Source organism: Ranitomeya variabilis, chromosome 5 (genome assembly GCF_051348905.1).
Source record: "Ranitomeya variabilis isolate aRanVar5 chromosome 5, aRanVar5.hap1, whole genome shotgun sequence".
Taxonomy (NCBI): Eukaryota; Metazoa; Chordata; class Amphibia; order Anura; family Dendrobatidae; genus Ranitomeya; species Ranitomeya variabilis.
Genome location: NC_135236.1, coordinates 552,943,190 through 552,968,630, shown reverse-complemented (window position 1 = coordinate 552,968,630; position 25,441 = coordinate 552,943,190).

Below are 25,441 nucleotides of genomic sequence, written 5' to 3'. Positions count from 1 at the left end.
AGAGGTAGCTAATACTTCTTGATATTTTAGGCTGTTGATATTGCCTTCCATCTTGCAAATGTTTTGCTCACCCCCATACTGAATTTAACCCCAGACCATGATCTTTCCACCACCAAATTTAACTGTTTTCTGGGTGTATTTTGGATCTATACGGACTCCAATAGGTCTCCTGTAGTATTTGCGGTGGCTGTGACATAATTCTCCTGAAGTTTCATCAGAGAAATACACCTTCTGTCACTTTTCCAGTGTCCATCTGTTTAGCAGGCTGTGGGACTTTGCTAATGCCACACGGTTTTCTATTTGCCTTTTGCTTAGTGCTGGCTTCTGGGCATTGATTCGACCATGAAGGTCATTTTGAGACAGAATCCTACAAACTGTTCTAGTTGACATAGGGACTTGAGTTGACCAGGTCTGTTGGAGCTCTGCTGTAGTGGAAGAGGGGCTTGCTTTGGATTTTCTAACCAACAAACGTTTCTCCTGAGCAGCTGTCTTGTGGGGTCTGCTGGACCTGGGCTTGTCAAACACATCTCCAGTCTCTTCAAATCTTTTTTTAATTATTTGTACTTGGTGCTGAGACACATTAAAGGTGCCAGCCACCTCTGCAGTGGATCTGATCTTCAGCCTCTTGATAATCCAGGCTTTGGTCGCAGGGTGGATTTTTGGCAAGTTGCAGTTCAAGTGAAGGTCTGGGGTGCTGGGTTTCTTTATATACACACACACTAATTAACCGATCATTTACTGAGGTGAGGATGTAAACCAGGATTGGGTGCATTATATGACCAGGCGGCAAAAGTTTTGTCTTGCCAAAATCTGACCATTCTGTGTCCATTAACAGATCAATATTTCTGCATTGATGCCAATTTATTTTCTTAACCTAAACCACATTTCGGAGGGTTTCAGCTTTCAAATGAATAATTTATACAACCAATGGATGAATTTAACGTCAGGTTATAAGCTTTTATTTACATAACATGGATAAGCGACATAAATTCTGTTAGGGAGTGAATAATGGCCCCACATATTACCATATTGCATAATGGTCCCCAATAGTCCTCCAAACAAGGTAATGGCCCCACACAGCCCTCCATACAGTATGATGGACCCCACAAAAGCGTTCACACTTTATAGTATAATTGGTGGCATACAGTGTAATGGCACTCACATAACCCTGTGTAAAGTATAAAGGCTCCCACAAAGCCCTCCAAATATTATCATGGTCCCCACATAGCCTTACTATAGCATAATGGGCCCCATAGTCTTCCATATAGTGTACTGAACAACATAATCCTCCATATAGTATACTGCACCCCATTGTCATCCATACAGTATGATGCACTCCCCATAGCCCTCCATATAGTATAATGCACTCCTCACAGTCCTCCATACAGTATAATGCACTTCCATAGTCCTCCATATCATAAAATACACTCCTCATAATCCTCTATATAGTATAATACACTCCCCGTAATCCTCCATACAGCAAAATGCATCCCATAGTCCTCCATACAGTTTAATGCATTCCACATAGTCCTACATATAGTATAATACATCCTCTATAGTTCTCCATATGGTATAATGCACTTCCCATAGTCCTCCATACAGTATAATGCATCCCATAGTCTTCCATATAGTTTAATGCACCCCATAGTCCTCCATACAGTATAATGCACCCCAATAGTCCTCCATATAGTATAATGCACTCTCCATAACCTTCAATACAGTATAATGCACCCCACATTCCTCCATACAGTATAATGCAACACATATTCCTCCATATAGGATAATGCACTCCCCATTGTCCTATATAAAGTACAATGCACTCCCCATAGTTTTCAGTATAGTATAATGCACTCACAGTCCTCCATACAGTATAATGCATCCTATAGTCTTCCATATAATAAAATGCACTCACCAGAGTCCTGTACAGTGTAACGGATTCCATAGTCCTCCATATGTTATAATGATCTCCATAGTCCTCCATATTGTATAATGCACTCCTCATAGTCCTCCATAGAGTATAATGCACCCCATAATCCTCCGTATGGTATAATGCACTCCCCATAGTCCTCCTATGTGGCCCCTATAAATATTATTTGCACAATGTTCACAAGTCCTTTGCAAGTAATGTAGCTTAGAATCTAGTAAATAGAAGTGGTTTAAATATTCATAAAGTGATGTACTTATTATGTTCTGCCACCAGGAGATTACTAAAAAGTTAACAATTCAACACTGCATTCCATATACTGTATAGCAATATTGTCAGATGGTTAGATCACATGACTAGGTCCTGAGCTTAGCACCAAGAGAGAAAGAGACATGTTGTGTATGCACCTGTAGTGTCTTTGTCTGAAAGCTGAAGGAGCACGTAGGGAAACGCAGAGCTCCTGTACATGAAAGACCACATAAGAGATGTATTGAAGACATCTGACAGGTCCTCATGGTGTTTTTCATATGTTCTGGAAAACACAATCATATCATCCAGATAAATCAGGACCATCTCAAAGTTCTTGCAGCCTAGGCATTTTTCCATTAGTCTTTGGAAAGTTCCTGGGTCATTGCACAGTCCAAATGGCATAGCATTGAATTCAAACAGACCCATAGGCATTGTGAAGGCTGTTTTCTCTCGGTCTTCTGGGTCTAAAGGCACTTGCCAATGCCCACTGGTCAGGTACAATGTTGAGAAGAATGCAGCTGACTTTAGGGCTGTGAAGCATTCCTTAATATGTGGCATGGGGTAGGAATTTTGGTGTGTGACATCATTCAGCTTTCTATAGTCCACACAGAAACGGATGTTCCCTCATCCTCATCTTCCTCATAAGGACAAGTGGTGCCGCCCAGGGACTGTGACTGTTTCTGATAACATCTGTGCTTTTCATGTCCTGGATTCATTTTTTCACTGGCTGGTACGTTGTTGGAGGGATGGGCCGGTGTCTTTGCTGAATAGGTGAGTGCGAATCAGTGGGGATGGTGTGCTGGATAACTTCCACTTTTCCAAAGTCCATGAGGTTTACACTAAATGCTTGATGGTGTTCTTTCACAACCTTCAGAACTCCACTTTTCCACTCGTCTGGCTTGTTCTGATCTCCCACATGAATCTCTTTCCACCATGGGATTTCAGGGGTTTTTACAAGACTAACTTCTGTCTGGGAACCTTGTTGGCAGTTTAGCGCATCTTGACTCAGGTTATCCTGGATGCACACTCTTGACAGCAACGTGGTACTTTCCCAACTTCACCCGTTGATCACTAAAATTCAGCAGACAAATAGGGACTCTGCAGTCAGGATGGACATTTCACCATTCAGCGGGATCAGTTCTACTAGGACATTATAGTCTTGACATCATGGACCTATTCGTGTTTTGCACCAAACCACAGTCTCAGCACCTGCGTTCAAAAAGATAGTATGTCTACTCACCACCAGGGCCATACTGATAGTTCCATCTGGACCAGCAAACCTTTGATGTTCATGCAGTAGGCGGATTGTCCTTTGGATCAGGTCTGTTTCTGTGGGTGGGGTCAGAGTCAGTTCATGCTCCAGGGCTACCAGCATCTTTTGTAGGCAGTTATGTAAAATGTTCATACCCTGAACAACAGGGAGAAATCCATCATCCTGGACCTCAACATCAATTAGACCCTGTCTTGGAAGCTCGGCTTAGTCGATTTTTATTGTGGGTTTTCCATAACCTTGCAGGAGAACAGCTAGTCAGCTGGCAATCACTTTTATGGACTGCTCAATGGTGCCGTAACTGGTCAGGATTCCAGTAGAGTTCGTAGTAGGAGGCTTGAATGGTGGTGACTTGAGAGCTGGTGTCAAGCAAAGCTGAGAAAGGAATTACATCAATTTCAATAGTTATTACTGGACATCAGCCAATGTATTTAGGGGCCCATTTTGGATCATCTGGACCAAAGCGTTCCTCTCCCAAATGTTGTTCCTCACCATCGGGGCATTCCAGTTTAACTGCTGGCACTCCCGTTCAATGTGGCCACTATTACGGCACTTCCTGCAGATAGCCTTCCTTCGAGTGTTAAACTGATCCGTAGTCAGTCTGCCTGGGTTGTCATAGCTGCAGGCAGATGTGTGAGAGACTGAGCATATAAGCAGAAGATAGTACTCAGGACTCGCTGCACCATTTATGTACCTGCATTACTATACTGGAAAATAACTGTGATTACAGCATTGGAATTGAATCTCTGCTGAATCATCATTTGTCTGGATTTACCTGTGTTTATATGCAACAAGTAAAGCTCATCAATAACCTATTGGCTTCTCTGTTTTTCTGGACAATCGGGTGCATTACATATCATCACAATACCAGGAAACAGCAGTGAATATAGTGCACCTTGGCATCACAAACTACTTTCTCTTTAACTTTTGTTCCTGTCATAGCAAGGTGTTAATATTCACACACCACATGACTAGTGTTGAGCGATACCTTCCGATATCGGAAAGTATCGGTATCGGATTGGATGGGCCGATATTCCAAAAATATCAGATATCGCCGATACCGATACCCGATACCAATGCAAGTCAATGGGATGAAAATATCGGAATTAAAATAAACCCTTTCTTTCCTTGTAGGTTAATTCTACATGAAGGAAAACAACTAACAATAATGTAGGATGTATTGGGGGAGGTGGCGGAGACATTAAAGGCATAGAGGTTTAGCCCAATCAAATAGAAGAGCAGGAATTTTTTTATTTTTTTTTAAGACGTTCGGATTTACCAAGATATTGACTATGTTAAGATTTTTTTTATTTTGTCAGATATTGATGTTTCACTACTTCCACGCCCTTCACCTTCTTTTTTACTTCTCCCACACTTTCTTCTTCATCATCCTCAGCAGCAGCATCTTTGACATCAACTTCTTCTTCACCTTATTCATCTTCTTCTTCATCTTCTACCTATTATTTTTTTTTGTTACATTCTTCATATTCTTTTTATTCAACTATTATTCTTCTTCATATTCTACTTCTTCATCATATTCTTATTTGTGACAGGCATTCCTGTAGTTGTTATCTATAAAAGTTTGAAGATTACTCCTTCCGTTCTGCCTGTCACAAAAGAGTTACAACAGGATTTGTCCGCGTTCAGTTTGGCCTGCAGCAGCAGGCTTTATCCAGGGGCACCACGAGGAGGAACGGACTCACCCCCATACACTGCTTAGTCTTCTTCTGCTTATAATTTATATAATATCTTTTGCTCTGATGTTTAGTCTTATGCTTAATGTTCTTCTGCTCTTTGTTCTGCAGCCTCTTGTTCTTCTGCTTCTCAGGCTTCCATGTCGTCGTCTCTAGGGTCGTCGTCTCCGGGGGACGTCGTAGTCATCTGGGTGGTCTTCAGGGTCATCATCTCCAGGGTCGTCGTCATCTCAGTGGTTGTCGTCCCTGGTGTCATCGTCATCTTAGGGGTGGTCTTCCGGGTCGTCGTCTTTAGGGTCTTGAACTTGGAAATGTAGCAGAAGGTACAAGAAGGCTGAGAAAATGCCGAGAACCAGCTGATGGAACTGGAACTCAGATGGCTACCCAAAGGTCCAAGAGCCAATGGAACTACCGAGGACCAGCTGACGTTACTGGAACCCGGTTACTAAGCAGGAGGTACCCGTGCCAGAAAGCACTACCAAGGACCACCTGATGTTGGTGGAACTCGGATACTCAGAAGGAGGCACCTAAGCCAAAGGCTCTGCCCGGAACCAGCTGACAGTACTGGAACCAGGATTTGGAGCAGAAGGTACAAGAGCAAAAGACACTGCCGAGAACCAGCTGACGTTACTGGAACCCGGATGGGTAGCCGAAGGTCCAAGAGCCAATGGAACTACCGAGGACCAGCTGACGTTACTGGAACCCGGTTACTAAGCAGGAGGTACCCGTGCCAGAAAGCACTACCAAGGACCACCTGACGTTGGTGGAACTCGGATACCCAGAAGGAGGCACCTAAGCCAAAGGCTCTGCCCGGAACCAGCTGACGGTACTGGAACCAGGATGGGGAGCAGAAGGTACAAGAGCAAAAGACACTGCCGAGAACCAGCTGACGTTACTGGAACCCGGATGGGTAGCCGAAGGTCCAAGAGCCAATGGAACTACCGAGGACCAGCTGACGTTACTGGAACCCGGTTACTAAGCAGGAGGTACCCGTGCCAGAAAGCACTACCAAGGACCACCTGACATTGGTGGAACTCGGATACCCAGAAGGAGGCACCTAAGCCAAAGGCTCTGCCCGGAACCAGCTGACGGTACTGGAACCAGGATGGGGAGCAGAAGGTACAAGAGCAAAAGACACTGCCGAGAACCAGCTGATGGTACTGGAACCCGGATGGGTAGCCAAAGGTCCAAGAGCCAATGGAACTACCGAGGACCAGCTGACGTTACTGGAACCCGGTTACTAAGCAGGAGGTACCCGTGCCTGAAAGCACTACCGAGGACCACCTGACGTTGGTGGAACTCGGATACCCAGAAGGAGGCACCTAAGCCAAAGGCTCTACCTGGAACCAGCTGACGGTACTGGAACCAGGATGGGGACCTATTCAAGATTGTCTTCCTAGAGCCCCAACTAGCGGTGTTGGAGCAAAGGGTCAGCAGGGGGAGCAGAGTGTAGGCCGATGCCTGCACTGGCGGCAGCTTTGTGTCTGTGTGGCGTTTGCAGGACACGATGCCGGCTACACAGCAGGGGAACAGCTGGCGTTGCTGAACCCCACTGACACATTGGCGGGTGTTTTTCTCTGTGCAGCCAGCACTTCCAAGCACCAGCTGGCGGTGTTAGAGCCCAGGGTCAGCAGGAGGAGCAGAGGAGCAGAGTGTAGGCCGAAGCCTGCACTGGCGGCAGCTTTGTGTCTGCGTGGCGTTTGCAGGACACGTTGCCGGCTACACAGCAGGGGAACAGCTGGTGTTGCTGAACCCCACTGACACATTGACGGGTGTTTTTCTCTGTGCAGCCAGCACTTCTGAGCACCAACTGGCGGTGTTAGAGCCCAGGGTCAGCAGGAGGAGCAGAGGAGCAGAGTGTAGGCCGAAGCCTGCACTGGCGGCAGCTTTGTGTCTGCATGGTGTTTGCCGGACACGTTGCCGGCTACACAGCAGGGGAACAGCTGGCATTGCTGAACACCACTGACACAGTGGCGAGTGTTTTCTCTGTGCAGCCAGCACTTCTGAGCACCAACTGGCGGTGTTAGAGCCAAGGGACAGCAGGAGGAGCAGAGTGTAGGCCGAAGCCTAATTGAACCAATTTTAAAAGGAACCTTTAAACCCCCCTCAGGTGTTACAAACTAGAAGAGCCACCTTGTGCAGCAGTAATGCTGCACAAGTAAAAGATTGCTCTTTTAATTTTGTTCCTTGCACACGCTGAATGAAACACGTATGAAATTTAGCCCCTTATACAGTCAAACTGTCTTGGAGGTGGGACTTTCCTTCTTAATGAGACGCAGCACAGCTGTCAAAAATACCACCTTGGTGCTGGGCGCAGCCTCCTGAGCGTCGCTTTTTGCTGTCCAGGAGTCTGCTCTGTTGTGTTATCCCTTGGCCATGCGCTGTTAGCGCTGCCCGTCTTCTGACATCATTTGATGTCAGCCGGTGCGGTCGCGATGGCCATGAATCCCAGCCCCGCAGTGTCTTTTCATTTATTCACACTGCGGGGCTGGGATCCATGGCCTTGCGCAGTAAATATGTTCGCCTCTCACTCATGTCCTTACACCTGCTTCAGACTGTGCGGCGTCAGCTGATCCCTTATCGCATGCCACGGCCATGAAGCCGTACAGTCTGAAGAAGGCGGAAGGAGATGAGTGACAGGCGAAGATATGCATTGCTCATGCCCATCAATCACACCCTCGCAGTCAAAATAAATAAGACACCGAGGGGCATTGTGTCAGGCAGGGCAGCCGCACAGGTGCAGCCAGCCTGCCAACCAATGATGTCAGAAGACGGGCAGCGCTACCTGCGCATGGGCAAGGTTGAACATAGCAGCGCAGGGTCCGTGGCAGATTCAAACAACGCTGATGACAAGGCGGCGCATGGCGCCAAGGGGGTTGCTGCGTGTCATTACAAAGGAAAGTCACACCTCAGGGACAGTTTAATGGTATCAGGGGACACATTTTATACGTGTTGAGTTCGACGTGTGCAAGGAGAATAACTTAATGAGCCACCTTGTACAAATGCAGCATTAATGCTGTACAAGGTGGCTGATATACATACAAACGCCTGAGGGGGGGGACAGGTTCCCTTTAATTTCAGTTGTTGTGTCTGCGTGGCGTTTGCAGGACACGATGCCGGCTACACAGCAGGGGAACAGCTGGCATTACTGAACCCCACTGACTCATTGGCTAGTGTTTTTCTCTGTGCAGCCAGCACTTCCGAGCACAAACTGGCGGTGTTAGAGCCCAGGGACAGCAGAAGGAGGAGAGGGAGCAGAGTGTAGGCCGAAGCCTGCACTGGAGGCAGTTTTAGGTCTGTTGTGTCTGCGTGGCGTTTGCAGGACATGATGCCAGCTACACAGTAGGGGAACAGCTGGCGTTGCTGAACCCCACTGACACATTGGCGGGTGTTTTTCTCTGTGCAGCTAGCACTTCCGAGCACCAACTGGTGGTGTTAGAGCCCAGGGTCAGCAGGAGGAGCAGAGGAGCAGAGTGTAGGCCGAAGCCTGCACTGGTGGCTGCTTTGTGTCTGCGTGGCGTTTGCAGGACACGTTGCTGGCTACACAGCAGGGGAACAGCTGGCGTTGCTGAACCCCACTGACACATTGGCGGGTGTTTTTCTCTGTGCAGCCAGCACTTCTGGGCACCAACTGGCGGTGTTAGAGCCCAGGGACAGCAGGAGGAGCAAAGTGTAGGCCGAAGCCTGCACTGGAGCAAGTTGAAAGGGAACCTTTAACCCCCCCAGGCGTTTGTTGCTGAAAGAGCCATCTTGTACAGCACTAATGCTGCAAAAGGAACAGGTGGCTCTTTTAATTATGCTGCTTGCAAACGCTGAACTAGACAGTTATGAAATGTGTCCCCTCACACCGTAAAACCGTCCCGGAGGTGGGACTTTCCTTTGTAATGTGACACAGCACAGCCGTCATTCCTACCCCCTTGGCGCCTCAGCGCCCCCTCAGCGTTGTTTGATTCTGTCACGGAGCCTGCGCTGTTATGTTATCCCTTGGCCAGGCGCACTTAGCGCTGCCCGTCTTCTGACATCATTTGGTGTCAGGCTGGCTGCGCCTGTGCGGCCGCGCTGCCCGAGATCCTGCCTCGCAGTGTCGTCTAATGTATTCCCACTGCGGGCCTGGGATCCATGATGTAGGGAGACACATTTCATAAGTGTTAGGTTCAGCGTGTGCAAGGAGCACAACGAAAAGAGGCACCTTTTCCTTGTGCAGCATTACTGCTGCACAAGGTGGCTCTTTCAGTAACAATCGCCTGGGGGGGACAGGTTCCCTTAAAGTTAAGTAGTTGTGCCAGCGTGGCGGTCGCATGACACGTTGCCGGATACATAGCAGGGGAGCAGCAGGCATTACTGAACCCCACTAACACATTGGCAAGGTGTTTGGCTCTGTGCAAACAGCACTTCTGGGCAGCAATCAGCAGTGTTGGAGCCCAGGGACAGCAGAAGGAGCAGAGTGTAGGCCGAAGCCTGCACTGGAGGCATGTAAATGTCTGTTAATGTGCCAGCGTGGCGGTCGCATGACACGTTGCCGGATACACAGCAGGGGAGCAGCTGATGTTACTGAACCCCAATAACACGGCAGCAAGTGTTAACTGTGCAGCAAGCACTTCCAGGCACCAACTAGCGGTGTTAGAGCCCAGGGACAGCAGGAGGAGCAGATTGGAGGTATTGCCACACACACAGCTGGGGAACAGCTGACGTTACTGAACCCCAATAACAGAGGAGCGACTGTTGACTGTGTGGACAGCACTTCCAGGCACCAACTGGCGGTGTTAGAGCCCAGGGACAGCAGGAGGAGCAGATTGGAGGTATTGCTGCACACACAGCTGGGGAACAGCTGACGTTACTGAACCCCAATAACAGAGGAGTGACTGTTGACTATGCAGACAGCACTTCCAGGCAGCAACTGGCGGTGTTGAAGCCCAGGGACAGCAGGAGGAGCAGAGGAACACAGTGTAGGCCGAAGCCTGATTAAAGCAAGTCGAAAGGGAACCTTTAACCCCCCCCAAGGTGTTTGTAGCTGAAAGAGCCATCTTGTGCAGCACTAAGGATGCAAAAGGAAAAGGTGGCTTTTTTAATTATGCTCCTTGCAAACACAGAACTAAACACTTATAAAATGTGTCCCCTGATACCGTGAGACCGTCCCGGAGATTGGACTTTCCTTTGTAATGGTACGCAGCACAGCCGTCATTCCTACCCCCTTGGTGCCATGTGCCGCCTCCTCAGCGTTGTTTGATTCTGTCCCGGAGCCTGCGCTGTTATGTTATCCCTTGGCCAGGTGCACTTAGCGCTGCCCGTCTTCTGACATCATTTGGTGTCAGGCTGGCTGCGCCTGTGTGGCTGCGCTGCCCGAGATCCCGCCTCGCATTGTCGTCTTATGTAATCCCACTGCGGGCCTGGGATCCATGGGCATGCGCAGTGCATATCCTCGCCTCTCACTCCCCTCCCTCCGGCTTCTTCAGACTGTGCGGCGTCACGGCCGTGGCATGCTATTAGGCATCAGCTGACGGCGCACAGTCTGAAGAAGGCGGAGGGAGATGAGTGAGAGCCTGAGGTGAAGATATGCACTGCGCATGCCCATGGATCCCAGGCCCGCAGTGTGATTAAATCAGAAGACACTGCGAGGCGGGATCTCGGGCAGCGCGGCCGCACAGGCGCAGCCAGCCTGACACCAAATGATGTTAGAAGACGGGCAGCGCTAAGTGTGCATGGCCAAGGGATAACATAACAGCACAGGCTCCGGGACAGATTCAAACAACGCTGAGGAGGCGGCGCATGGCACCAAGGGGGTAGGAATGACGGCTGTGCTGCGTCCCATTACGAAGGAAAGTCCTACCTCCGGGACGGTTTTACGGTATCAGTGGACACATTTTATAAGTGTTAAGTTCTGCGTGTGCAAGGAGCTAAACTAAAAGAGCTACCTTTTCCTTGTGCAGCATTACTGCTGCACAAGGTGGCTCTTTCAGTAACAAACGCCTGGGGGGGACAGGTTCCCTTAAATTTCAGTTGTTGTGTCAGCGTGGTGGTCGCAGGACACATTGCCGGCTACACAGCTGGGAATCAGCTGACGTTACTGAAACCCAATAACACTGGGTCGTATGTTTTGACTGTGCAGACGGCACTTCTTAGCCTCAACTGGCGGTGTTGGAGCCCAGGAATTACAGTTCAGGTGGTAGAAAGATGAACACAACAGGAGACCTGGATACTGTAGACAGTCACCCAATTATTTAATCAGGAAGAGGAGTGGCAAATTCCTGCGAGATCCAGGCCTGGTTCATTTTCAGAAAAGTAAGCCGGTCAACGTTATTGGAGGATAGTTGCATGCGACGGTCTGTTAGTACACCACCTGCAGCACTAAAGATTAGTGTTGAGCATTCCGATACCGCAAGTATTGGGTATCGGCCGATACTTGCGGTATCGGAATTCCGATACCGAGATCCGATACTTTTGTGGTATCGGGAATCGGAATCGGAAGTTCCCAGTGTATGGTTCCCAGGGTCTGAAGGAGAGGAAACTCTCCTTCAGGCCCTGGGATCCATATCCATGTAAAAAATAAAGAATTAAAATAAAAAATAGGGATATACTCACCCTCTGACGCGCCCTGGTAGTAACCGGCAGCCTGCTTTGCTTAAAATGAGCGCGTTCAGCACCTTCTATGACGTCACGGCTTCTGATTGGTCGCGTGCCGCTCATGTGACCGCCACGCGACCAATCACAAGCCGTGACGTCATTCTCAGGTCCTAAATTCCTAATTCTAGGAATTTAGGACCTGAGAATGACGTCACGGCTTGTGATTGTTTGCGTGCCGGTCACGTGAGCGGCACGTGACCAATCAGAAGCCGTGACATCATGGAAGGCCCTAAACGCGCTCATTTTAAGCAAAGAAGGCTGCCGGTTAACAGCGGTGAGGTGCAGGGGCCTCCGGAGAGGTGAGTATATCAATATTTTTTATTTTAATTCTTTATTTTACACATTAATATGGATCCCAGGGCCTGAAGGAGAGTTTCCTCTCCTTCAGACCCTGGGAACCATCAGGATACCTTCCAATACTTGGTGTCCCATTGACTTGTATTGGTATCGGGTATCAGTATCGGCGATATCCGATACTTTTCGGGTATCGGCCGATACTATCCAATACCGATACTTTCAAGTATCGGACGGTATCGCTCAACACTACTAAAGATGCGTTCCGATAATACACTAGCCACAGGGCAAGCCAGCACCTCCAATGCATACTGGCTTAGCTCTGGCCATGTATCCAGCTTAGAGACCCAAAACTTGAAAGGGGAAGAGCCGTCTGGGAGTACAGTAAGAGGTCAAGACATGTAGTCTGTCACCATCAGACGGAACCGTTGCCTCCTGCTGACTGGAGCCGCCTGTGATGGTGTAGACATTTGTGGCGGGCACACAAAACTGTGCCACAGTTGGGCCATACTGGTCTTGCCTTGGGCAGAGGCACTGCTTCTGCTCCCTCTTTGTACAGAGCCTCCTCCACTGCCTCGATGCACTGAGCTGCTTTGTAAAGCACTAGCAGCACTGCTCTCAGTTGGACTGGAGAAGATGATGGAATTCACCAGTGTGTCTTGGTACTCCCGCATTTTACGCTTCCGGTTCAACGGTGTGATGAGGCTTTGTACGTTGTCCCGGTAGCGAGGATCGAGGAGGGTGTACACCCAATAATCAGCCATGTTGAGAATGTGGGCGATGCAGCGGTCGTTTCTCAGGCACTGCAGCATGTAATCAACCATGTGCTGCAGACTGCCAACTGGCCAAGAAACGCTGTCCCCTGCTCGAGGCGTGATCTCTGCCCGCTCTTCATCACCCCACTCTCGCAATACACACTGACTACTATACAATTGTGTAACTCCCTCCTCTGGATGGATGTCTTCCTCCTCCATTGACTCCTCCTCATCCTCCTCACACAGTGTCCCCTGCCTACGCCTTTGTGAGGAACCACGTGGCGCTGACTGTCCAGAAGCTGATGGAAATGGTGACTCCTAATCCTCCACCTCTTCCACAACATCATCCCTTAGCGCTTGCAGTGTTTGTTGAAGCAGGCAGATAAGGGGGACAGTCATGCTGACTAGTGCATCATCTGCACTCGCCATCCGCGTGGAATAATCGAAGGGACGCAAAACCTGGCAGACGTCCTTCATAATGGCCCACTCTGTGGTTGAGAAGTCTGAACGGTGCGGAGTGCGACTTCTTTGCGCCTGATGCAGCTGGTACTGCATTACTGCTTGCTGCTGCTCACACAACCGCTCCAACATATGTAACGTGGAATTCTGTTATGATCCGGTGACCTTGGAGCCGCATGAGAATTTCTCAGGAGTAGGTGGATCCTGTACTGACCGCAAACCCTAAACTGTCACCGCAACTAGAAGTAGACGTGGGGTGTACCTAACACATCCTAGACACCTCGACACAGCCGGAGGACTAAATACCCCTATAGATGGAAATGGGAATTCTATCTTGCCTCAGAGCAGAACCCCAAAGGATAGGCAGCCCCCCACAAATATTGACTATGAGTATTAGAGGAAAGACACACGCAGGCAGAAATCAGGATTTAGCAAAAGAGGCCACGCTAGCTAAATAGGAAAGGATAGGACAGAATACTAAGCGGTCAGTATTAAAACCCTAAAAATATCCACAGCAGATAATACAAAAATTCCACCATCTAACTAAAGACATGGAATGTATATCTGCATCTCCTGAGAATCCAACTTGACTGAGATATCCAAACACAGTCTGAGCTGGACAAGAAAAAACATTAAATAGTACTGAATTGTAAAGCACACAGCATCTGTGCTGCAGAGACAAAACCAGACACTTATCTTTGCTGATTTGGTAGCAGGGCAGGAGGAACCAAACAGAGATGCAAAACCTCCAAGAACAATGGACAACTGGCAAGGGCTAATGAATCCAGCACACCTAAATATCCCAGTCAGAGCTGCAATCAGCAGGAACACCTGCCCAGGATTGCAACCCAGGGACAACTGCATTACCACCAACAACCACCGGAGAGAACCCAAGAGCAGAATTCACAACAGTACACCCCCCTTGAGGAGGGGTCACCGAACCCTCACCAGAGCCCCCAGGCCGATCAGGACGAGCCAGATGAAAGGCACGGACCAAATCAGCAGCATGGACATCAGAGGCAAAAACCCAAGAATTATCCTCCTGGCCATAACCCTTCCATTTGACAAGGTACTGAAGCCTCTGCCTCGAAAAGCGAGAATCCAAAATCTTCTCAACCACATACTCCAACTCCCCATCAACCAACACAGGGGCCGGAGGATCAACAGAGGGAACAACGGGCACCACATATTTCCGCAATAAAGATCTATGGAAGACATTATGGATAGCAAAAGAAGCCGGAAGGGCCAATCGAAAAGACACCGGATTAATAATTTCATAAATGCTATAAGGACCAATAAAGCGAGGCTTAAACTTAGGGGAAGAAACCTTCATAGGAACATGACGGGAAGACAACCAGACCAGATCCCCAACCCGAAGCCAGGAACCAACACACCGACGACGGTTAGCAAAATGTTGAGCCTCCTCCTGAGACAATACCAAATTGTCCACCACATGAGCCCAAATCCGCTGCAACCTGTCAACCACAGAATCCACACCAGGACAGTCAGAAGGCTCAACCTGCCCCGAAGAAAAACGAGGATGAAAACCAAAATTACAAAAGAACGGCGAAACCAAGGTAGCCGAACTAGCCCAATTATTAAGGGCAAACTCGGCCAATGGCAAGAAAGCCACCCAATCATCCTGATCAGCAGACACAAAGCATCTCAGATAAGTTTCTAAAGTCTGATTAGTTCGCTCGGTCTGGCCATTTGTCTGAGGATGAAATGCGGAAGAAAAAGACAAATCAATGCCCAGCTTAGCACAAAAGGCCCGCCAAAACTGAGAAACAAACTAGGAACCTCTGTCGGACACAATATTCTCCGGAATACCATGCAAACGAACCACATGCTGAAAAAACAATGGAACCAAATCAGAAGAGGAAGGCAATTTAGGCAAAGGCACCAAATGGACCATCTTAGAGAACTGGTCACAAACAACCCAGATGACAGACATCTTCTGGGAAACCGGAAGATCAGAAATAAAATCCATAGAAATATGCGTCCAGGGCCTCTCAGGGACCGGCAAAGGCAAAAGCAACCCACTAGCACGGGAACAGCAAGGCTTGGCCCGTGCACAAGTCCCACAGGACTGCACAAAAGAACGCACATCACGTGACAAAGAAGGCCACCAAAAGGACCTACCAACCAAATCTCTGGTACCAAAAATACCAGGATGGCCAGCCAACACAGAACAATGAACCTCAGAAATCACTCTACTAGTCCATCTATCAAGAACAAACAGTTTCCCCACTGGACAGCGGTCAGGTTTGTCAGCCTGAAATTCCTGAAGAACCCGTCGTAAATCAGGGGAAATGGCAGAAAGGACCACCCCTTCTTTCAGAATGCCGACCGGTTCAAGGACCTCAGGAGAATCAGGCAAAAAACTCCTAGAGAGGGCATCAGCCTTAATATTCTTAGAACCCGGAAGATACGAAACCACAAAATCAAAACGGGAAAAAAACAAGGACCATCGAGCCCGTCTAGGATTCAGCCGCCTGGCAGACTCGAGGTAAATCAGATTTTTATGATCGGTCAAGACCACAATACGGTGCTTAGCTCCCTCAAGCCAATGTCGCCACTCCTCAAATGCCCACTTCATAGCCAACAACTCCCGATTGCCGACATCATAATTGCGTTCAGCGGGCGAAAACTTACGGGAAAAGAAGGCACACGGTTTCATCAAGGAACCAACAGAATCCCTCTGAGACAAAGCGGCCCCTGCCCCAATCTCAGAAGCGTCAACCTCAACCTGAAACGGAAGAGAAACATCCGGTTGACGCAACACCGGGGCAGAAGTAAATCGGCGTTTAAGCTCCTGAAAGGCAGAGACAGCCGCAGAGGACCAATTCGTAACATCAGCGCCTTTCTTCATCAAATCGGTCAAGGGTTTAACCACACTGGAGAAGTTAGCAATGAAACGGCGATAAAGATTAGCAAAGCCCAAAAATTTCTGAAGGCTCTTCACAGATGTGGGTTGAATCCAATCATGAATGGCCTGAACCTTAACTGGATCCATCTCTATAGATGAGGGAGAAAAAATGAAGCCCAAAAAAGAAACCTTCTGCACTCCAAAGTGACACTTAGACCCCTTCACAAACAAAGCATTATCACGAAGGATCTGAAATACCATCCTGACTAGTGTTGAGCGATACCGTCCGATACTTGAAAGTATCGGTATCGGAAAGTATCGGCCGATACCGGCAAAGTATCGGATCCAATCCGATACCGATACCCGATACCAATACAAGTCAATGGGACTCAAGTATCGGACGGTATTCCTGATGGTTCCCAGGGTCTGAAGGAGAGGAAACTCTCCTTCAGGCCCTGGGAACCATATAAATGTGTAAAAGAAAGAATTAAAATAAAAAATATCGCTATACTCACCTGTCCGACGCAGCCGGGACTTCAGCGAGGGAACCGGCAGCGTTGTTTGTTTAAAATTCGCGCTATTACTTTGTTACGTGAATTCCCGGCTTGTGATTGGTCAGGTCGGCCATGTTGCCGGGACGCGGACCAATCACAGCAAGCCGTGACGAAATTACGTCACGGCTTGCTGTGATTGGTCCGCGTCCCGGCAATATGGCCGCCCTGACCAATCACAAGCCGTGACGTCACGGGAGGCTGGACACGCGCTCATTTTAAAATGGGCGCGTGTCCAGCCTCCCGTGACGTCACGGCTTGTGATTGGTTGCGCCGCGGTCAACCAATCACAAGCCGGGAGGCTGGACGCGCTCATTTTAAAATGGGCGCGTGTCCAGCCTCCCGTGACGTCACGGCTTGTGATTGGTTGCGCCGCGGTCAACCAATCACAAGCCGGGAGGCTGGACGCGCTCATTTTAAAATTGGCGCGTGTCCAGCCTCCCGTGACGTCACGGCTTGTGATTGGTTGCGCCGCGGTCAACCAATCACAAGCCGGGAGGCTGGACGCGCTCATTTTAAAATGGGCGCGTGTCCAGCCTCCCGTGACGTCACGGCTTGTGATTGGTCAGGGCGGCCATATTGCCGGGACGCGGACCAATCACAGCAAGCCGTGACGTAATTTCGTCACGGCTTGCTGTGATTGGTCCGCGTCCCGGCAACATGGCCGACCTGACCAATCACAAGCCGGGAATTCACGTAACCAAGTAATAGCGCGAATTTTAAACAAACAACGCTGCCGGTTCCCTCGCTGAAGTCCCGGCTGCGTCGGACAGGTGAGTATAGCGATATTTTTTATTTTAATTCTCTCTTTTACACATTTTAACATTAATGTTGTTGCGATACCCGATACCCGATACCACAAGAGTATCGGAATCCCGGTATCGGAATTCCGATACAGCAAGTATCGGCCGATACCCGATACTTGCAGCATCGGAATGCTCAACACTAATCCTGACCTGTTTCACATGAGACTCCCAATCATAGGAAAAAATTAAAATGTCATCCAAATATACAATCATGAATTTATCAAGGTAAGTCCGGAAGATATCGTGCATGAAGGACTGAAAAACAGATGGAGCATTAGAGAGCCCGAATGGCATCACAAGGTATTCAAAATGGCCTTCGGGCGTATTAAACGCAGTTTTCCATTCATCACCCTGCTTAATACGAACAAGATTATATGCCCCCAGAAGGTCAATCTTCGTAAACCAACTAGCCCCTTTAATCCTAGCAAACAAATCGGAAAGCAGAGGTAAAGGGTATTGAAACTTGACCGTGATCTTATTCAAGAGGCGATAATCAATACAGGGTCTCAAGGAGCCATCCTTCTTAGCAACAAAAAAAATCCACCTCCCAATGGTGAAGAAGATGGCCGAATATGTCCTTTCTCCAAAGACTCCTTAACATAACTCCGCATGGCGGTTTGTTCAGGCACAGACAGGTTGAAAAGTCGACCCTTAGGAAACTTACAGCCTGGAATCAAGTCAATCGCACAATCACAGTCCCTATGCGGTGGAAGGGAACTGGACTTGGGCTCATCGAATACATCCTGAAAAGCAGACAAAAACTCTGGAATTTCAGAAGTGGAAGAAGAGGAGATTGACATCAAAGGAACGTCATTATGAACCCCCTGACATCCCCAACTAGTCACAGACATAGACTTCCAATCCAACACAGGATTATGTGCCTGCAACCACGGAAAACCCAGCACGATAGCATCATGTAAATTATGCAACACCAGAAATCGACAATCTTCCTGATGGGCTGGCGCCATGCACATGGTCACCTGTGTCCAGAACTGGGGCTTATTTTTAGCCAAAGGTGTAGCATCAATGCCCCTTAAAGGAATAGGGTTCTGCAAAGACTGCAAGGGAAAACCACAACGCCTGGCAAACTCAAAGTCCATTAAGTTCAAGGTGGCGCCTGAATCCACAAACGCCATGACAGAAAATGATGACAATGAGCAGATCAAGGACACAGATAATAAAAATTTAGGTTGTACAGCACTGATGGTAAATGAACTAGCAATCCTCTTTGTACCCTTAAGGCAGACTGAAATGACATGAGAAGCATCGCCACAATAAAAACACAACCTATTCTGACGTCTGAATCCCCGTTGTTCCGTTCTAGACAGAATCCTATCACACTGCATTGGCTCAGGCATCTGCTCTGAGGAGAATGCCACAGCGCGCACAGTTCTGCGCTCCCGCAAGCGCCGATCAATCTGAATGGCCAGAGACATAGAATCACTCAGACAGAAAGGCGTGGGAAACCCCACCATAACATCTTTAACGGATTCAGAAAGACCCTTTCTGAAAATTGCCGCCAAAGCATCATCATTCCATTTAGTCAACACAGACCATTTTCTAAATTTCTGACAATACAATTCTGCCGCTTCTTGACCCTGAGACAGGACCAACAAGGTCTTCTCCGCTAGATCCACAGAATTTGGTTCATCATATAATAATCCTAAAGCCTGAAAAAAGGCGTTTACATTAAGCAAGGCCGGATTCCCAGATTCCAGGGAAAATGCCCAATCCTGAGGATCGCCACGCAGCAGGGAGATGACAATTTTAACCCGCTGAATGGAATCACCAGAGGATCGAGGTCTCAGAGCAAAAAACAGTTTACAGTTGTTTTTAAAACTCAAAAATTTGGACCTGTCCCCAAAAAACAAATCAGGAATAGGAATCTTAGGCTCTAAAACTGGAGTCTGAACAATATTATCAGAAATACCCTGTACCCTAGCAGCAAGCTGGTCTACATGAGAAGCTAATCCCTGAACACCCATGCTAGCACAAGACTCCTCAGCCACCCAGAGAAAAAGAGGGAAGAAAAGACAAAGCAGGCTATAGAAAAAAAAAATGTCTCTTTCTTCCCTTCTTCTGAGATATATTTAACTCATTGTTGGCCAGTTGTACTGTTATGATCCGGTGTACTTGGAGCCGCATGAGACTTTCTCAGGAGTCGGTGGAACCTGTACTGACCACAAACCCTAAACTGTCACCGCAACTAGAAGTAGCCGTGTACCTAGCACATCCTAGACACCTTGACACAGCCGGAGGACTAAATACCCCTATAGATGGAAATGGGAATTCTATCTTGCCTCAGAGCAGAACCCCAAAGGATAGGCAGCCCCCCACAAATATTGACTGTGAGTATTAGAGGAAAGACACACGCAGGCAGAAATCAGGATTTAGCAAAAGAGGCCACGCTAGCTAAATAGGAAAGGATAGGACAGAATACTAAGCGGTCAGTATTAAAACCCTAAAAATATCCACAGCAGATAATACAAAAATTCCACCATTTAACTAAAGACATGGAATGTATATCTGCATCTCCTGAGAATCCAACTTGACTGAGATATCCAAACACAGTCTGAGCTGGACAAGAAAAAACATTAAATAGTACTGAATTGTAAAGCACACAGCATGTGTGCTGCAGAGACAAAACCAGACACTTATCTTTGCTGATTTGGTAGCAGGGCAGGAGGAACCAGACAGAGATGCAAAACCTCCAAGAACAATGGACAACTGGCAAGAGCTAATGAATCCAGCACACCTAAATATCCCAGTCAGAGCTGCAATCAGCAGGAACACCTGCCCAGGATTGCAACCCAGGGACAACTGCATTACCACCAACAACCACCGGAGGGAACCCAAGAGCAGAATTCACAACAGAATTCCACCTGGTTGGTAGGTCACATATGATGCGATGTTCTGGAAGGCGGAATCGGCGCTGCAGAGATGCAATGCGCGATCTTGCCGTGCTGGAACGCCGCAAGTGAGCACACTCTAGGTGGACCTTGTGCAGCAGTGCATCAAGATCCGGATAGTCCCTCAAAAAACTCTGCATGACCAAGTTGAGCACATGTGCCAGACATGGGATGTCAGTGTGTTAAGGGGAGAATGTATGGCATATGAAGATATACTGGAATCAAACTTATATGGACGCTTTGCTGAACATTAGATTCATGTCACTTTAAGGTTTTCTAATTCACTGTTATAAGACTAAATTCTGTTTGTTACTCTGTACCAGGATGTACCAAGATCCGTGTAAATCCCCTAGTCTTATCGAGAGTAAATGTACCTGCACGTAGGTGAATTGATCCCCAATAAACCAAAGATAAGTAGAATGCGTGCATAGACAGATGTCAGCTTGACCCAAACAGCCATTAGGGCGATAGCGGTACAGAATTAGACTAAAAGCAATAATCATTAGAATAATGATATTATAGTAATAAAGATAATAACATAAAACATGTAAGATCAAAAGAGTTTTGTAATAATTAACAAGTTGGAAAAACCCATGATGTAATGTGCTGAGACCGCCCGATTTCTCTTATAAAAAAAGCGGTCCGACCATTAAAAGACCAGGAAATCTTTCGAGACAATTGCTTGCATTTGTGTCCTGATTCCTCCGGCCGTAACATCTCACATTCAATTTGGCAGCAGACAACTAAGATGAGAACACACGCATCCCGTGTGCCCTAACATTTGGCGCCCAACGTGGGGCTAGGAAGAAAGTTCGAACCTGACCAGCCGCAAGGAAGACCTCTAATCTTGGACCGGACCACTCGAGGGTGGAGAAGTGCACCTCCTACTAGGTAAGAAAATCATTCATCTTACCTATAACCCTCCAGTGTTTCCGTGCTGAGGTAAAGGTCAGTCGGCTGTCAGACTCGGACATAGTGACCGTTCTGACAAGTCCTAGCACCAAAAACCCACCCTGGTCACGATTTCCTTAATTGTCTGCCTTATCTGTTTTTGCTTTTGCCTCTCTGCTTTGCTGTTTTGGTTGTTTGCATATGTGGTTGCTACCTCAGCTAGCCTGAAAAAGATAGGGAGACGTACTGAGCAATTTCACTGTCACTCTGGTTCCGATCCTGCTCTCAGGCTTGACCGATGGTCGCAGAAGTCTGAACTGTGTCTCTCCCAGTGGAAGTGGGAGTAGCGGCTTGATTACTCTGAGTGATTTTACAACCTCTAAGTGGTTGGTGACTTCTTGCGGATGCCCACCGGAGATCACCTGGCTATGGTGATGATGTTTTGGCTGCAGCGTAAGTTCATAGGTTTTATTCTATAAGGGTGGAAGGGTAATTACAATTACCGTATTGATGTGACTGAGTGATTGCTCTCTCCCTGTCTACCTAAAGTGTGTTTTGCCCAGATATAGACTTTTTATCTCTACAGATCAGGCTGGCATATAGATTGGTAGATTGTGAAGTGTTTTGTTGTCAGGGATTCGCAGTATCTGACATCAGTGCCAGTTTAAGCTGTCTTTTGTCTGTTTGAATAGTGTATGGTTTGCCGGCAGGAGGCGTACTAGCATATGGTTAAAGTTTTGAATTCATTCTGTATATATATGTTGTGAGATTAGAGAATTAGTCAACCGGTTTTGTTTTGCATACTTTAGAATTATAAAGTTAGTTGTTACAATGTGTTCATGTAGGAAGAGAATTCCTTGAATGGTAATTGCTTTTACTTGTACAGATATCTCTGGTAGTGTGAGATCCAAAGTCCATTGTTACTCTTTAGTTAATGTTTGACTAACGTCACTGCATTTTTTCTGTGAACAGTTTTAAAATGATTATTGTTGAAGTGAAAGTGTTGTGGAAGCAGATATTCTAGCAGTTTATCTGGTGTTTTTAGACTACGCAGGTTCTGGGTATACAAGAATTGTTAAATACCCTGGTGGTAATTGTTAGCTAACTTCCTATATCACTGTGTTCAAAATACTAGACATCACAATATCACTAAAGACCCCTTTCCTTTGATGTAAGGAGTACATACAGCTTTCACAGTCACATATATCCAACTGTTCAAAATCCCGTGGGAACTTGTCCCAAGAGATAGACACACATGTCCCTCAGACGCACTCAGAATTCAGATGATAGAATGGGTGGGAGTAGTCAGTCAACACACATAAGACAGACACGACCCATAGGGGAGCAAGGAAAGAAAACGCATGTTAAGAAGAACCCTCTGACCCCAAAGGGGGGAGGATTAGATAGGAAGGTATGGAAGAATGTGTTAATGAGTAGAGAGCAGGGTCTTAGGCTTAGGTACTATGAAATCCTACAGAACCCTGAAGAATTTTATAAGATGGTAAAGGAAGTTAGAAGACAGGTATGGAGAGAGGAATATGGTAAGGATACTGAATTTTATGCCAAACAGGCGCCTACGGAAAATGTGTCAGTTACAACATCTGCATTACAGTCATTGATACCGCCCATATACATTCCCGACGACTGGACATGTACCATCTGTCAGACACAGAATGCAGAATACCGTGAGACTTGTTCTGACTGTCAGATGACCAACCCAAATAGCCCTACTTTCTATCCAACTATATATGTAGACGGAATACCTTATGCTACATCCTGTCCAGCATCCACTATAGCTCCATTAATTAATGCAGTCTATAAAAAGAATAATGAAGGAGAAGATGAACATGACATGGAGGTACATAATCAAGCAGAAGAGGGAAGACAGGAATCAACAGCTGGCGCCATTGATAATCCATAGCATCCACCAATATATGGTGGGAGTACATTATCATCATCTTCTAAACCTCAAAGCTTGCACTCTCGCATACAACCTACTCCACACAAGGACCCCTGGAAATACCAGGAGACAGACACCCTAGTGAGCAGCTTGCCAGACCCAGTGCAACATCCCATGCCATTTTATAAAAGGATGCGTCAAATACAGAAGGCACACTCTGCCTCATGGGCAGATTTAGAAAGGCTCACTCAAATTACAGCAGGATATTCCCTTTGGCCAAGGATGCGACTAGCCCTTGAGCCTGACAACTTCCATGTAGAATGGCTTGAGTCACGTGTATCCGGAGAATATTTCCTCCGTAAGCTTTACGTCTGGGCTAAGAACCGCCTGCCAGCCCAGACCCCCACTCTCCAGGATGTCATGCAGGGGAAAGGAGAACCTGTGGATAGTTTCTTCCATCGATGTAATCAAAAGTTTCAGAATCTCAGATTTGAAATGCAAGTTAGTCAATTAGAAGAAACTTTGACACCCACCACTACCGAGCTCCAGACCCTAATAGGGTATTGGCATACTGAATCTGCAACCCATGAAAGTACGTATACTCTTACAGTCCACAAAAATACCCGAGAGAAGCAACACCTCTCACCCATATAGAGGTTGAGGGTATACCCTTCAATTTCCAGGTGAGGACCTGAAGCAGCTAGAAGCATAATCAGGAACATTGACTTACCCGACCCAGACTTTCTCATGGATGCAGTAGTGCCTTTTGTAGGGGTGAATGGTAACACACCGTACACTCCAAGGATCAGACCCCTACACAAAGGCCTACAACCTACAGAGTATGCTGTCTCAATTGGTTGTCTCATCCACCTACCCTGTCAATTTACTAGGATCAGATCCACTACCGAAAACTTCAAGCCAGCAGTCTGTTTCATAAGGACAAACTGTCACTTTCACAGGAGCAGTCTGCAGAAGTGTATGGTCTCTTCTCTCTACAGGACACACCCGTAGATCATGTGGACTTTGAACTGATGGCATTGATCCCAGACTCACTGCGGACACGAGGCTCAGAAGAAATTAGCAGGCTCAAAGTCCAGCCTATGAAGATGGAACTGGAGTCAGGAGCCCTGCTGCCATGGAAACTGCAGCCGTCACCGGAAAGATGACACATCCCACTGCCACTCTGGCTGAAGACAGGAAAACAGGAAAGCAGAATACCTCTGGCAGCCAAGCCAACACAGTTACAGTCCTTCATCCCTGTATGATTGCCTCAAGGACACGCCTTTCAGTTCAACTAAGGAAGCCATTGATTGGTTTGACATGCTAATCTGCACGCACATCCTCTCCTGGGTACTACTATTAAACCAGTGGCCCGGGGAGTCCAAACCTTCATGAGAGCCAGTCACAAGTTGAAGATCCTGGCCCAAAGCCCTATTCTGCTGTCCTATGTCTGCAATGCCCTATTCTGCCCCCGGACAACGTCACCATCTCCAGATGTGCTGTCCATAACCTAGCTACTCTCCTACCTCTGCCAAGGGGGGAGAGGGTGAAGATCACATCTCTTACACATCAGTGGAAGAGGTAGTCGACTCTGACATGGCTCAATGCGATTGTCTCACTGTCATGAGACAAGAAAACCTCTGGAAGATCCTGACCTGAAGCTCTTTGTGGTTTGACCAAGGTATGCAGACCAAGAAGGCCGTTCGCACACTGATATAGCAGTAGCTACAGAAGATACCTGCTGCCAGCAAAACCGCTGCCTCCACCCAAAAAGCAGGACTGCGGGCCTTGACAGAAGCATGCAAGAGGTCTACTCAACCCGAAGCTATGACCAATCTGGAGGGAAAGAGACTTCATCATGGCTAATGGAACGCCGGTCAGACCCCACAAAGCCATACAAGAGTTAATGGAGTCCTTGTTGATGCCAGGAAGAGTTGCGGTGGTAAAAGGTGAAGACACACACACACTGGAGACACCTCAAGGGAAGCAGTGGGCAGCAGACTAACTGAAGCAACAGCAAAAGAAGCAGCAATGATACTACTTGACACAGAAACATCTCATCTGTATTCTAATATGGATCCAGAAACAGAGGAGAAAAGGACTAACCCTGGAAAAAGATGTCCCAACATTCCAGAAGCAAGCATCCAAAGAAGAGAAGAAGAAAAGGAACCAAGATGGCCATAGCCACACCGAAGAAAACACTCCTACGGATGAACAAGGGAAATTAAAGGCCTTGAACAAAAGACCCT